Here is a 16,844-nt window from a genome sequence, read left to right as displayed (position 1 = left end):
TTTAAAGTTTCTTAAAAGTCCACACAGAGCAGGTCTCTGTGATTAATACAGGGGTTCTAGTAACGAAGTTCTAGAATAACGAAGGTCAAAAATAAGAGTGTCTTGAGATGGGAGGGAGGTTCAAGAGGGAGGGGACATATGTACGCATAAGGCTGATTCATGTTGATGGTTGACAGAAAACAACAAAATTCTGTAAAGCAGTTATCCTTCAATTAAAAATAAATACATTTTTTAAAAAAGAAAAAAAAATAAGGTGTCTTAAGGAGTCAAAGTATATTTGTCACTCAAATTCCAAGCTAGGTGGTTGGGGCTGGTACAGTGGCTTTCTCCCTGAGACTAAGGGAACTAGGTAGGTGGTATTTTCCAGAAGTGATCACCACCATATCTCTCATCCATCATGCTATTATATGATGTGATCCTGACCCTCTTCCTATCAAGATGAGAAGTCTAATTCCCCTCCCCTTGACCCTGAGCAGACATGACTATTTTTGGCCAATAGAGTTGGCAGAACTGATGCTGAGAGATTTGGGGGAGTGGGTCATAAAAGGTCATGCAGTGTCCTCCTTGTTTACTGGAGTATTCCTGCCTGGGGCTCATGGAAGACATCCAACTACCCCGAGGCTGCCATGTTGTGAGGATGCGAAGCCACACTGAGAGGCCATTGTAGATGCTCTGGTTGGCGGTCCTAATCTTAGTCATCCATTTTGGGGCCCAGACATGCAAATGAAGCTGTGTTGGATCTTCCAGACTAGTCCTTCAGCCCACTGAGTACCACTGAGTGACCTTACTCAAAACCACCAAGAGTGAAAGAATTGCCCAGACAAGCCCTACCCAAGTTCCTGACCCACATAATCTATGAGCACAGAAAAATGGCTCTTTTAAGCCAGGAAGTCTGAGGTGTTACACACGAAAAGCAATGGGAGTGGGGACTCAGGTTCCATCCAGTTCATTGCTCTGCCATACCTGGGTGGGTGGGTGGGTGTGGGATGGCCTTGTCCTCATTGTTCAAAATGGTCTCTAGAGCTCCAGCCATCACATCTGCATTCCAAACAGTAGGATGTTGAGAGTAATGAAGAAGAGCAAAGGGCATGATCCTATTAAGGATGTTCATGAAAGGTATCTCAGGACATGACACATCCTATTGGCTAATATTTAGTCAGGTAACCATACCTAGTAGTAAGAGAGGGTGGAAAACATCATCTTTATTCTAGATGACTATGTGCAAAACTAAGAATCAGGAATTCTTAGAAATTGCCCAGCGGTCCAGTGGTTAAAACTCTGCACTTCCACTGCAGGGGGTACGGGTTTGATCCCTGGTTGGGGAACTAAGATCCCACATGCCACACAGTGGGGCCAAAAAACAAACAAACAAACAAAAATCAGGAATTCTATTATTGAAGAAAATGAAGATTACAGGTCTGGCCCACAGCCAAAAGTTCTTTGCCCTCCTCCCTTTCCCCTCCCCCCACATTTATTTCTGTGCTCTCAGCCACCTGAACATCAAGGCTGAAAAAACTATAGATCTTCAGCCCGAACAACCAAAAGACAAATGAGTGCTTCTCCAGCCGGTACTGAAGGCGCCTCTCAAGGCATAATTTCTGATGCTGACAAAGTCCCTATCTCTCTTCTTTCTAAAGACCCATTTCCACAAAGGATGAGGAGAGATGGTAAGTTGGGGTGGGGGTGGAGGACCTGGCCTGCCACATATATTAACTGAGCATCTGCTAACGTGTCCATCTAATCCTCACCCCGAGATACGGCACTGCCATTATTTTCACTTAACAGGTGAAAAAACTGAGGCTGGGAAAATGTAAGTGACTCAGAGTCACACAGCTCATCCCCTGAGCACAAGGTCAGGCGCTAAGCTGGGGGCGGTGACTCTGTAAACACCAGTCCCAGGGTGTCCCTCCCTGAGGTCATCAGAGGGCCTGCCTGTGTTTTGCAAGATCCTTCCACTATAAAGATGCCATAGGTCTTTCTTCCTGCTTCTTCAGGATCCTCAATGAATGTGCCTGAGGCCTAGAGGTCAGTGTTGCTCTTAATCACCTACCACCTCTGCCACTGACTCCTGTGAAGCAGGCAGGCTCCACAGTGGGGCTGGCGAAGACTTGAGCGGGCTGAGGATGGGGGTGGGGGTTGGCCAGAGCTGAAACACTAGGAGCCCCTTTTATTTCAACTCAGGCTGGGTCATGGTTCAGACCCCCATGCCCCAGCCTGAGCCTCCTGTCTGTCTCCCCTCAGAGGCGGACTCATTTCTGCGAGACAGTCAGGAAGGTAGGGGCAACCCCCACAGCATATAAATCAGTGAGCCTTGCCATGTAAAGAACCACCACCAATGATGTTTTCATCATTGGTGGTGGGGATGGTGGCACAACAATGTGAAGTATTTAATGCCACTCAGCAATACACTTAAAAATGATTCAAGTGGGGACTTCCCTGGCGGTTTGGTGGTTAAGACACCATGCTCCCACTGCAGGGGGCACAGGTTTGATCTCTGGTGGGGGAACTAAGTACCCACATGCCATGCAGTGAGGCCAAAAGAAAAAAAAAAAAGGTTCAAATGGCCAATTTTATGTAACATATATTTTACCCCAATAAAAGAAAATCCCCAAACTTGGTGGCTTAAAACAGCAACACTTTACCAGTTCATGAGCCTGTGAGTCTATAGCTTGGGCTGGGCAAGGCTGGGCAGTTCTACTGGACACACCCGGGTTCGCTCATGTAGTCATAACCAGCCAGCAGGTTGCCTGGCACCGGCTTGCAGAGAGGGCTTCACTCCCGTCTGGTGGTTGCTGCTGGTTGTCGGCAGTCTGGGCCACATGCCTCCAGCTGCCTAATCCAGGCACGGGTTGCCATCACCAAGGTGTATTCACAGCTTAGCAGTTGTGGGGGGTCCCGAGAACACCAAGAGAGGGTAAGCCCCAGTGCACAACATTTTGCAAACCTCTGCTAGTCGTGTCTGATAGCACCCTTTTGGCCAAAGCAAGTCACACTGCCAAGCCCAGAGTCAGTATGAGAGAAGACACCAGGGGATAAATATGAGGCAATGCAAGCACACTGAGGGCCAGCACCACCATACGGCTTGTTCACGAATTACTGTTGTACTACTACAACACACGTGTGTGATCACCCAGGCACATTCGCTTTCAAACTAGAGAAGAGAGCTGGTTGCCCAAACCAGTAGCTACTTGAGTCATTAAAGGCACAAGATGCCTCCAGGCAGGAGTGTGGTTTCTAAAAACGCAGACCAGAGAGAGCAAGCATTCTGGCATGAAGTCTCCCCACGGAGATCCAGCACAGAGCCCACATCCTCAGCTCTTAGGGTTTTCTGCAAGTCTAGGGGAGCAAGCCGGGTGCCCCCAGCTCTTCCCCAGACAGTTTTGTGACCATGCCATCCTCTCCAACCCATCAATCCTTACAGGCAAATGATGATTCCCAGGCTGTGTCCCCCATCAATACTGACATGCTAAAAATCAGGATTGGAAAGCAGTGAGAAGGCAGCAGAAAATGAGTCTTTCCACAGTTTTCCTTTCTGCCCTGCCCTGGGAAAGAAGAGCCAGAGGATGCCTGACTGTGCCCTGTCGATCTGGGTGGAAGGGGGAGGGGGTTATCCTGCCCCAGTCACCTGTGGAAGGCCAGCCACCACAGCTAAATGGATGGTGAGAGAGGTGGCCACACCCACAGTGCGAGTCTGCACAGGGGTGTGGAGGACCTGCGTCAGCCCCACCAACCGCTGCTGACTGATCTTGGGCAAGTTAAGTTACTTAGTCTCATCTAATTAGTTTCCTCATCGACTCAATGGATATGAGTTTGAGCAAACTCTGGGAGATGGTGGACAGGGAAGCACTGCGTGCTGCGGTCCATAGGATCGCAAAGAGTCGGACACGACTAAGCAACTGAACAACAAGTAAAAAGACTAGAATAAGCCCTCCTGTGGGGCCATCCAGAAGATTCTATGCCTGAACCCTTGCATGAAACAGACAATCCAGAGCACAAAGAAGATGTTTAACAACCACTGCTTGTCTTTCAAAAGGGCTGTTTCCCCCAAGCCACCAGACAGGAAAGCTCCTGGGTAACAGAGCACAGATGTTGTTTTAAACTTTTGTTTCCGCAGCATATCTAGTTTGCCCTCAGCATGATTCCAGACAGCTCCTCTCCTCTGTCAGGAGCCATCCCAAAAGTCTAAGGATATTCCAACAGTCCCTTGAAAGCCTACTTCTCATTCACCGTGGCAGGGATAGAGGAGACGTCTGACAGGAAGGAGGTATCACCATGGTGATGGTGGGGTTGGTGAGGGGTCACAGGCCGCTGTCAGTGGGCACCCCGGCAAGTTCCAGAGAGCAGATCAAGTCATGGCCCCATACACCACCTCTCCAAAGTCCAGAAGCTGTGTTATTGAAAGAATTTTATTTTTTTCCCTTCCGTAGACCTTCCCCTGTGCATGCGTGCTAAGTCGATTCAGTCATGTCCGACTCTTTGAGACCCCATGGACTATAGCCCATCAGACTCCTCTGTCCATGGGATTCTCCAGGCAAGAATACTGGAGTGGGTTTGCCATGCCCTCCTCCCGGGGATCTTCCCAACCCAGGAATGGAATCCACATCTCTTATGTCTCCTGCATCGGCAGGTGGATTCTTTACCACTAGCGCCATCTGGGAAGCCCAGACCTTCCCCTCCACCCCACCAAATGCCAATCTCAGGGGTGGGGGGGGGTAGGGACGAGAAGGCATTCTTAATGACCTTATGTGGTAGCAATGTCCTCCAGGATGGAGCATCCTTTGGGCGAAAAAAAAAAATTAGTATTCTCATCAGCTAGAGAAAGAATCTGATGCCAGGAAATGGTGTTCGGTGTTCTCTCATCCTATTCCATGAGGCAGATAGCCTACCACCATGACCAAAGAGCCATCCCCTGCACACACACACACAATTCACATCCCCTTGGTTCACCAGATTTACCACTGAGCATGTTCAGTCATCCAGAGCTGATGGTCAATGCACCCTAGGTTAGCCAGGTGCTGAAAACCAGGCTCCTTTTGCATGTTGAGTCATTAAACAGTGCCCCCACCCGTTCAGTTGGTTTATTGCAAGTTCATTGGTCTCCCCACCCCCACTCAACTCTATCATACTCCGTTATCTGTTTTAATTAATTTATTTCTCTATATCAGAAAACAATGTCTCCCTGCTCTTTCATGAGATAACCAAAAACGTCTCTACCTCCCAATTTTGACTTAGCTGGAGGGAGGGAGACAAGTGATGTCAGCCTGGCACTGGGGGAGATGTGGAAGCTTACGCCCGTGGGCTGTCCCACAGAGGCGGGGAAGGATGAACTGCCATTTTTTCCTTAAGGTTCAGGCTAGCAAGACTGCAGTCCTCCTGCTGTCCCCTGTGAGCTTCTGATCTCCTCGTGCCTAGGGGCATCCGGCTATTGTTATATTGGGGAGGGGGCACCTAGGTACATGGGGGGAGGGCCGTGGAGGACCCTGATCAATCCATCCAGGCTTTGAAGCTCTAAATAGGAGCTACCCTCTCGTCCTCCTTTCTCCAGGTTCAGAAACCTGGACAAATAACTCCCAGCCTCCCAGGGCCGATGCCCAGATCCGGATGAAGGGGGAGGAGAGAGTGGGCTGCAGGAGGGAGGGGGCGGGAGTGCCGCGCCGCCGCCGCCGCCGCCGCCGCCGCCGCCGCCGCTGCCTCCCCCTGTGTATAAAACTCCCTTTGTATGCAGGTCGCCGGCTGCTCCCCATGCCAGGTGCAGCTGCCAGGATTCTCAATGCGGTTTGAACACAATTTGCCAGTGTTGGTTCAGCTCCGCTGGCTTCCAGTTGGGGGGCCATATGCTGCCTTTAATCTGCCTGTGCGATTCTCACCGATGTCAATAGGCGCGGGCGGGTGGGTGGCTCAAATGGCCCGAGAGCTGGGGCTGGGGTGGCGCTCCCACTGCTGCCAGGCGGCCCGGCTCTCCACGCCACTGAGGACCACCGGCGGGTCCTCGCGGGAGGTCGTGGCGCTCGGCAGCGGGGACAGGCAGGACCGGCCGCTGGCAGCTGCCCCTGTGTTTGGCTATGGCGCGTGGGAGCCTCTCTGGTAGGCCATCCCCATAGCCATCATTGGCCTTCCCCTCCGCAGAGATCCCTGCCAAGGAAGTCGGCCAGGGAGGTGCCAGCACTCAGTCCAGACTTCACATTTCCCTCATTCTTTCTTTAATTGGATTTTTGGTCCTGCTGGGCAAAATAAGCTTTCCACTGGCACAGCACTCTTGCCTCTTCTGAACACACGATGGTGCCCGGCAGCTCTAGGGTGTTCTAGGCAGAGCATCACCTTCCTCCCCCGCCAGAGCATTCATAGCTTTCTCTCCAGGGACTCCAGAGCATGGTGTGCACACACATGCGTGCACACACACATATACTACACGCACACACACCACAGGCACACATATAGCCCTTACCAAATGCACACACACATACCACAGGTACCCCCTACATGCACACACATACCACACACACACTCTACCAATGACAAACTCGGTCCCCCTCCAAGACCTTGATTCCGAGGCCTTCTTTGAAAACAGATTCTCACTAACCAGGTGAATATCGCTGCTCCGAACGGCCTGGGCATAACTGGCACCAGTGCTCTGAGCTGGGACCCAGAAGCCAGCAGCACCCTCTCAGCGGCTGCTCGGCCTCCTCTCTGCTAGTTTGACCCTGCTCCCTGAAACCCTTAAAGTCCCAGCCACAGATCAAAGTGCCAAGAAAGCCACCTCCCAGCCTTGCAGGGCTTAGCTGCAAGGGGCTGAGGAAGAAGCAAGCGGGCAGGCTGGAGTCTGAAGGAGAAGTGGCATTTCCCGAGCAACCCATGACAGAAGACGGGTGGGTACTCTGAGACTTGGACTGAGCCTTAGGGAAGAGAAGGAGAGGAGAATGGTGGGGAGAAAAGGAAGGGGAGGAGAGAGAGGAAGAAGAGGGGAGGAAAATGTCACTCCCCACCCAACCCCATCCGTCTTTAAAGGAGGTTCAGTTTTAAATGCACGCAGCTCCGGGGGCAGGACGTGCTAACCGACCCCCCCCCTCCCCGCCCCCACCTGAGTTTAGCATATTAAGGAAATGCAGCCTATGGGATCCTCACTCCCAGGGCCTCCCAGAGCCCCTCATCTCCCTGCTGCCGGGCCCTTCAAGACCTGCAAGGACACCGTTAAGCAGCCCTCGCCGCCCCCCCGCCCCGCCCCCCCCCCAACCGGGGTTGTGAAGGCACCTATTAAAATACACCGTGCTCAGCCCCAACCACGGCCCTCCGCCCCCGGAAAGCTGCTGACCGTCAAATACATCACAATATTTCAGAGTCCCAGTTAACAAGCGCCCATTAAAATTTGACAACCAGATAGTAGCGCAGAAAGCGCTCATTTTGAAAAAACTTGAGCGCTTTCTGCTGGTTCAGCAAGACAAAGCCGGTTTACCTGTCCCTGGCATTTTAAGCCCGGAGGAGCACGGAGGCCTTAGCTCCTGGGTGCTGCCTGGTTAATGGAATGCGGGGTGTTTATTTGCCAGGCCACATCTGAACCAGCTTGCTAATGAGCCTGCGGTGGTAAGCTCACTGTCAGTCAGTCTGCCTTTTTTTAATCAAAAGATGAAACAGTCGGTTATCAAGGATTAATGACTCTTACAGCATCCATATGAGGCTCATATTTATCTTTTAAAAGAAAACGGAAGGAAGAAAAATGATGAGATTTTGTTTCAGTAAGCAGTTTAAATCTGCTCTGGTAAGTTGAATTCATTCATTCATTAATTCAGTCATGTGTCTGGGAGAAGCCAGCGGGAGCCCCTTCCATCATAAGAACTTCTGACTGTGAAATAAACCCCGAGTAACCAGATTAACTATGAAGTATGTCTCCGTCAGGTTTTAGGCATTAGTTCAAGTGTAGTTTCTGGGCGTTTCAGCTTATTGTAGTGACTTGCCGATTCTGGGGTTCCAGGCAGCACTTCTGGAGGAGAAAGAGTCTCTGTTCCCCATCTCTGGCTTCAAAATAGAGTTCCTGTATGCAATGACATGACTGTGCATTGTTGACTTCACTGGGAAAGAATATCGGTATTTTAAATAGATTCCCATATGATTCATATATTCCTGCATAGCATAAAAAGTGTAAATAGCTCTCCATGTCTGAACACACAGAGGCGTATGTGCACATACGGGCACGCACAGGGGTACACATACACACACCTGTATCACACATACCTGTTGTGACCATGCAGAGAATATGGTTACCAAAATACTCCTTTGAACTGTTAGTGGGCTTTGTTTACAACAAATATTAGGATACTAGGATCTCTTATTTAGTAACCTAAGACATAGTTTGGCCTAAAGAGAAAGCTCTTGGCTTTGTTCTCATCCAGAGTGGGCCCGGCCATTTTCTAAGTTGACTGTCTCTCTATTGGCCTCTTTCTTTGTACTCGCAGTCTTCTCTCTGAGTACCTATGTGCTCTGGGGGATGAAAGCAATAACTCACATGAGGATACTTGAAATCACAGCCAGAAATGTCAAGGTGCTCCTTCCCACATCATCAACAATGAGACACACTCAGGTTACAATGCCGACCATTTTGGAAATTAAATGATGTTTACGGCGCTGCCACCCAGCATTCGATGGCTTCAAAGAAAGGTAAATACTGATTCTGGAGTGGGCTGGGGAATCACAGATAAATTCAGAAACCTCAATGAGGTCTGTCTACCGTGGTTTAATCTCACCGGGTCTCCGGCTCCTCTGTAATATGGTGATATTAACACCTGATCTACCAGCCAGGCTGGGGAGCCAGGAGAATTAGGGAAGAGAACAGAAATTAAAGGAAGTGCCTAAAGGGGATTATTTGAGGGTGGGGTAACTAATAGTTCAGTTCCCGTGGGAAAGGTGTCACCTGGTGGACCTGGAGCTGACTGTTCTGCAGATTGATGTTCTGACCTCTGGGTTAGGAAAAGAGGTTTGTTAGAGGGGGAGTGTAGAGACAGTCCCGCAGACTTCCCTTAACCAAATGAGGACTTCAACAAACCCCTCCCCCCCCCACACACACAAAGCACTGAGAAGGACACAGCTTTGCTTCCGCCATCTTCTTGCCAGACATGCAGAACCTGAATGGAATCAGACGAACCCACGTCAAAGGACATTTTGCAAAATAACTAGCCTGTCTGCTTTAAAAAGGTCAAGGTCAAGAAACTCAACGAAAGACTGTGGACCTGTTCCAGATTAAAGGGAGACGAAAGAGACATGACAATGAAATGCAATATGCAACTCTGAATTGGATCTTGGAACAGAAATTTTTTTCCTTTTGCTGTGTAGAACAGTAGTGGGACAATTGAAGAAATATGAATGTCTGTAGATAAGATAACAATATTATACCAATGTTAATTTCCTGATTTTGATCATTGCATTGTGGGAATGTAAGAGAATATCCTTGTTTCTCAAGAAAGCTATGCCTAAGTATCATAGGTAAAGGGTGATCATGTCTGTAGCTTATTCTCAAATAGTTCATAGATATCTGTATCTACAGCTATCTATTTACTTACTTATATGCCTATCTATATCTGTCCAGAGAGAGACAAAGAGAGAAGATAAAGGAAATTGGTAAAATGCTTACTTTTGAAGAATCTGGGTGAAGAGTATATCAGAATTCTTTGTACTGTTTCTGCAAGTTTTCTGTGAGCCTAAAATTTTCTTCAGCTATGGATTAATAAATATATAAAGGACTTTGGGTTTCTCTTTGAAGATGCAAGCGAAGAGGAAGTGAGGGAGGGGGCTGGAGCTCGACTTGGTGAGCATGAGGGTGGCCATGACCCAGCAGAGAAGAAACAAGACAGGGCACAGCACTAGCACTGACCTGAGCCAAAAGCTGCCTCTGGAATTTTCTGCCGCACGTACAGTGAAGCCAGCTGGGAAAGTGTTCTGTATGGCTCAGTACCTAGCATGGGGCTGGCCACTTAGTAGGTGATCACTCCAGTTTTGTTGCTAAATGAATGAATGAATGAATATACTCCTCCCTCGGCATCACAGGACTGCGGGCTCTACAGGTCTGACCAGGGCGTTAAAGGAAGCTTGCTATTGCATTTAGTGACCCCAGTTGAGTGAGAAGTCTTGAGTGGCAGTGGGAGTCGGGACTCCCTGCATTCATCCAAATGCTTATTCGAGATTCATTATTTAAGCAACAGTACATCCCCCAAATAAACACGTGCGTCTTTGCAGCCTGCAGCCCAGGAGCACTATAAAACACACAGCGGCAAGAGGCCCAGGCCCTCGCTGCTGCGTGCAGTTTCCAGCCGGCTCGCTATTCTTTTGTCACCGCCTTTTTATTGGTTTTCTCAAAGTGGTTACAATGCTGTTATTGTAAAACCCTCACACCAGAAGAGAGAGAGAGAGAGAGGGGAAGCAGTGACGGGGAATGGAGCGATTTCTGCCAGGAGAGCCTGCAGACCCCCGGTGGGGAAAGCTACCTATCAAAAGGGGTGGGGGTGGGGGAAATGGAGCCCTTTCTTTGCTCCGGTCCACTTGACCTGCTCGTAAATCCACTGGGAGCCAGGGCAGCCCTTGAATTCCCTGGAGGGTAAATGGCCTTGGCGCTTTCTGCCCCTAGGGAGGCTCCTGTAAAGAACCTCAGCCACCCCTCCCCCTTCACAGTCTACCGCTGCTTCTGGATGCTCGGCCAGGCCTCGCCCCAGATCGGGGAGGGGGGAGGCTGGAGGACTGAAGCCATGCTCTTGGGGACTGTGACTTCCCTAGCATCGCCACTCCTCACCTGCAGGAAAGACTTATTCTCATCCTATCCCATTATAAGTATTGAGGTATAATTTACATGCCATGAAACATGCACATTTGGGGTCTGGACAGCTCAGTGACTTTTCTACATCGCCTAGTTCAAGAAATAGAGCAGCGCTGTCCAACACAATGTTGTACAAAGTTGAAAATGTTCTGTATGTGTTACATGTGGCTACTGAGCCTTTGAACTGTCACTGTTGTGACTAAAAAGACAACTTTGCAATTGCATTTCATTTTAATGTACACAGCCACATGTGTCTAAGGGCTACTACGTTAGCATGGATAGAGAACATTCCCATCAGCCCAGAAAGTTCCCTCGGGCCCTTTCCAGTCAGGACACCCCAAGAGGTAACCACTTTTCTGACTTCTATCGCCCAATACCAGGGCTACTGCACCTCAGATAGACATTTGGAGCCAGATAAATGTGGGACTGAGCTGGGCCTTGTAGAATGTTTAACAGATCCCTGACCTTGACCAATTAGGTACCAACAGCACTTACCCCCAGTCGTGACAGCCAAAAATGTCTCCAGACATAGCTAAATGTCCCCCATTGTGGGGGCTGCTGGGGGTTGGAAGGGTGGAGATTGACTTCTGGTCCACAAACACTGTCCTGAATTAGTTTTGCTTGTTCTTGAACTTTAAATCGGGCTTCCCCGGTGGCTCAGTGGTAGGAATCCGCCTGACAGTGCAGGAGACGCGGGTTCAATCCCTGGAATGGGAAGATTCCCTGGAGGAGGAAATGGCAACCCACTCCAGTACTCTTGCCTAAGAAATCCCATTGGACAGAAAGAAGAGCCTGGCGGGCTACTGTCCATGGGGTCTCAAAGAGTTGGACATGACTGAGCGACTAAGCACAAACTTTAAAGAAATGGAATCATACAGTGCATACTAGGTACCCCTGCTTCTTTTGTAAAAAAAAAAAAAAAAGCAGCAGAAATTTGTTGTTCACAGTTCTGGAGGCTGGAAGTTGGAAATCAGGGTACCAGCCTGGTAGGGTGAGGACCCCTTCCAGGTCTCAGACGTCTGTCACTTCACAGAAGGCCGATTCTTTTACTCAACATAATGTCTGGGAGTCTCATCCAGGTTGTTGTGTGTATTGGTGGTAATACATTCCTTTGTGTGGCTGAGTAGTCGTCCATTGCTCGGCTATATGACGGTTTGTTTATTGACAAACGTCTAGGCTGTTCCCACTTTGGGGCTATTATGCTCAAAGTGCTGTGAACATTTATACAGGGAACTTTGTGCAGATAGAGGCTGTCATTTCTTTCAGGTAAATGCCCAAGAGTGGAATTGCTCATCACAGGTAGGTGTGTGTTTAACTTCATCGGGTGCTCTTTCCCTGAGCGGCTGTGCCATTCTATGCTCCCACCAGCAACCTACCAGGCTCCCGCTTGCTTCCCGCACCCTTGCCTTATGGCATCACCCATCTTTTGCATTTTAGCCATTCTAGTGGGTCAGAGGGTGGCTTTCTAACAGCCACAAAGCTTGCCACAGGAGTCAGATGAAAACTGCCACCACAGTAATGACAGCATAAGAATTGGAAGGGGTCTCAGAGATCCCTGTCCTTAGTGAGCTCAGAGTCCAGGGTACCTGGTACAACACCCCCCCCTCAGTGGGGATGTGACCAGTTGCTTCCCCACAATGCTCTTTCTGCTCCTCAGCTTATAGGAGGGGAGAGGCCATGGTGGGGAGAGGTGCCCTGGGACAGAGAAGACACAGACAAGGATAACAATTCCTGGGAAACAGTTTGCATCACAAATGAAAAGAGCACATAAAATGTGTTCAACCCCTCCCTCCCTCAGGCCCACCCCATTTCCAACCCACATGGGTACACACACCCCTCCACTAGAGACACAGGACAGCAATTTGTTCTTTGAAGAGAGGAGGGGTGATGTTGAGGGTGGTGCTAGTGGTAAAGAACGTACCTACCAATGCAGGAGACAAAAGAGACTCTAGTTCAATCCCTGGGTCAGCGAGATCCCCTAGAGAAGGGCATGGCAACACATTCCAGTATTCTTGCCTGGAGAATCCCATGGGCAGAGGAGCCTGGCGGGCTACAGTCCATGGGGTCACAAAGAGTCGCACACGACTAAAGTGACTGAGCGTGCATGCACACACAGAGTGACGTTGATGAAGGGGAGGTAAGAAGGGTAGCTTGGCTGCTACTTGGGGGTTCAAAATGTTGGGCCAAGGACATGCCTACTTTGGGAATATTATAAATTAGACACTAGAGAGTGAGAAATGCGCCTAAGAAATCAACTTTGATCCTCACCTCGGTGCAGCTTCTGGTCTAATTTTTGACGGAAAAGAAACAGTGGAGATCATATAATGCCACCAGGACCTGGACACAGAACCCTGCCCCTGTCAGGACTGACAAAGTGTGACAGGTGAAGCCAGAGGGTCTACCACCGCAAGTCGGGAATCTGAAGAAGAGGAGCACCTGGAATTAACCATAGGACAGAGGAAGCACCCTGACATCTGAATCAGAATCCGTGTCTCAGCACACTCTTTCATTTGCTGCTATTTCTGAGGGACTCGTTAATTGCAATGCTCCCCTCAATTGTTATCTCGGGGAAATGCTATTCCCTGCCCACCCCCCTGCCAAAAATCCCATTAATCTCTTTTTAGAACCTCAAGTAAACTCCTGGTAATGAAGCAACCGACACCTTCTACTACAGAAAGTGTCAGTCTCTTGTGGGCCATCAAGAAAGGTCTCTGACAATATTATCTTTTAGAAGTCAAGGTGTGTGTATGTGGCGGGGAGGGGCAAAGGGGTCACCTGGAGGGGTATGGGAGGGGATGGGAGGGGGGTCACCTGGAGACGGCCTCACCTGTTCTGTTGTCAGAGGCTCAGAAAAAAATTTGGCTGAAACTGGGAAGCAGCCGTTCTGGCATTTGGAAGGTAGACCTTGGTCAACCTAGAGAGGGGACTCAGTCTGGTGTTTCGGGGCTGTAACATTCCTAAAGGCACCCTGCCATAGTAGGGCTCCAAGCTGACATCTGATCAGGGAGAGATGTTAGCCAGCCAAGAAATCCTAGGGTGAGGACATCAAGCTAAAGATGATAAATCAGATGCTCCAGGTTCATGTTTGTATATTTTCTCTGTGCCTGCCTCCAAAATATTTATGAAAATATTTTTAAATTAAAAATTAACTTTAATATTAGATGATATGTTCCGAGGGCATCATCTGTTTTGTTCACAGCCACATGAACAGCTATATATGTGTCCGGCACCTCGATCACTGATTATATGTGTTGAACTGCTGAAGAGCAGATCCCTGATTCAATGCGGAGGCCTTGATTTAGCCAAGCAACTCAATCTGAGAAGGCTCAGTATTCGGGAGCAGAGAAGGCCCACTCAGGGTGCGGCAGAGAAACACGAAGCGCCTGTGAGAGCAGCATGACAGTCTCAGGGGTGACCAGCACCAGGATCCCAAGGGGAAGGTGATGTCTCTGAGGTTTCATTGTCCGGCTGTGTTCTCAGTCCCTTGGCGCTGGTTAAGCTTCCATTGCCAGCCTCCGGGGACAGTAGTTTTTATTTTACTCATCACTGCCCTTATGTGGCCTCTTTTCTCACACAGGCCCCTGAATCTTCAAGGTGTGAACACAAGCAAGTTTCTAGGAAGGAAAAGCTCCCAACAGACAGGGGCAGCCGGACTCTCAAACTTCCCTCCCAGAACAATTCTTCCTCTTGGGGTTTGCGGCTAGCAGCCGTGAGTAGGCTCCAAGAAAAATGTGACAGCACCCTGAAGGACAGAGTCCTTTTCTCTGTTTCACCTCAGCGGAGCCGAGACCGGCAGACATTCTTAAAATGAGTTTTGCTAAACACTGAATGAAAAACAGAAGCATAAGTCATAAAAAATCACACTGTTTTCCCAGGTCTAGACTCCAGAAGACAGGCATGCCTGGACACAGAGGGCACTCTGGGATCCACGCATGCACTCTGGAACTAGATAAGGGAGCTGGAGTGCCGTCGGCGGCCCTGGTTTTACCTAAGCCTCCCTGCTCCCAGCTTAGAAGAAGCCAAGGCCACGTTCCTCCAAGAGGCAGACACAATCTCTGTCCCAGGACCTGTGAGGAGAAGTTTCCTAGTACTTCTGCCTCGGGGATGGCACCTCCCAACTGCCCTTCATCTCTCCCCCATGGTGTGAGGGCACAGCTAGCCTGGGGATGATTTGCAGGACAGCCGTGCTTGACAGCCAGCAAATAATAGAGCTCTCTGGGTCTCTGTTATCTAATCCACCTACCTCTGGAGCTTCCCTTGGCAATTCACTCAGGAAGCGCCCCTCCCCCCACACCATCTGGAAGTGGTTTTTGAAAAATCGACTCATTATTGTTAACGTAGGCTTTTGCAAGATACAGTTGCAAGTGCAGCCCCTAAACTGTAAGTTCCTGGAAGGTAAGGGATTTTATTTTGTGCTCCTCTGTAGCACTATCACCACCACATAGTAGGAGCTTAATAAGCAATGGTGGAATGAATGAGGAATTAATAAACTTACGAAAGGGGGGTCCAGTTATTTCTGCATAACAAATTATTCCAAAGTGTAGGAGCTTAACGACTATTTCATTATACTTGCAGTTTCCACGGGTTGGGATTTTGGATCTAGTACAGCAGTGATGCCTTGTCTCTCTGCCCCCGTGATGCCTGAGGTCTCAGTTGAACAGAGGTGAAGGTGTGGGGGCTGGAGTCACCTGCAGAGTCCTTCGGGCATACATCTGGCACTTGGGCTGAAATAACTCAAAATCTGGACTCAGCTGGGACAGTCATTCTGAGCATGTGGCATCTGTGTAGATCGTGCTTCCTCACAGCATGGCCAACGCAGGGTGATCAGAGTGCTTACGTGATAGTCACTCAGGGCTCCAAGGTGGAAGCTCCTGGCTTTTCATGTCCCAGCCCTGTCATACTCTAAGTTGAGGCCGTCATCAGACTCAAGGAAAGGAGAAACAGATCCCACTTCCCATTAGAAAAAGTGCCTGAAAATATTGGGGTTATGTTTTTAAACCACCACAAAGGCTGAAAGATTAGAAAGCCCCATCACCTGACAATTTTGAATTCATTCCCTCCGCAGAATTTATCTTGTATGTCTACTATATGTCAAGCCCTGGGTTGGGTGATGCGTAAGGATTTAAGGGAACGAACAAAATAGACATTGTCTCTGCCTTCATGTAGCCTGCATTCCACTCAAGAAGACAGACATTAAACAAATAAATGTGCAAACAAATGCATAGTTGCAGATCATGATGAACACTATTAAGCCAGTGTGTGTGTGTGTGTGTGTGTGTGTAGGGGGCGGGGGTGACCTGAGAAGGAAGAGGGAGACTTAATTTAGATGGGAAGGGCTTCCCTGATGGCTCAGTAGTAAAGAGTCTGACTGTCTTAACAGTACAGGGGACAAGGGTTCGACCCCTGGTCTGAGAAGATCCCACATGCCTTGGAGCAGCTAAGCCTGTGCAACTATTGAGCTTGTGCTCTAGAGCCCAGGAACTGAAACAAGAGAAGCCACCACAACAAGAAACCCACCCATCGCAACTAGAGAGTAACCCCCATTCTCCACAACTAGAGAAAAGCCCGCACAGCAACAAAGACCCAGCACAGTCAAAAATAAATGAATTTTTTTAATTTAAAAAAATTTTTTAATGGGAAATATTTTGCTCCTCTAGAAGCAAAATCTGATGCAAGGTTTTGACTGTAAGGAGTTTCTTTTGAGGCGATTCTTGGAAGTACCATAGGGCAATGGGGCATGCTGCTGCTGCTGCTAAGTCACTTCAGTCGTGTCCGACTCTGTGCGACCCCAGAGACGGCAGCCCATCAGGCTCCCCCGTCCCTGGGATTCTCCAGGCAAGAACACTGGAGTGGCTTGCCATTTCCTTCTCCAATGCATGAAAGTGAAAAGTGAAAGTGAAGTCGCTCAATCGTGTCTGACTGTTCTCGACCCCATGGACTGCAGCCTACCAGGCTCCCCCGTTCATGGGATTTTCCAGGCAAGAGTTCTGGAGTGGGGTGCCATTGCCTTCTCCGAATGGGGCATGAGAGAGAACCAATAAGGAAGCCA

Source organism: Bos mutus, chromosome X (assembly GCF_027580195.1).
Source record: "Bos mutus isolate GX-2022 chromosome X, NWIPB_WYAK_1.1, whole genome shotgun sequence".
NCBI classification, from domain to species: Eukaryota; Metazoa; Chordata; class Mammalia; order Artiodactyla; family Bovidae; genus Bos; species Bos mutus.
Note: the sequence above shows the minus strand (reverse complement) of the source record.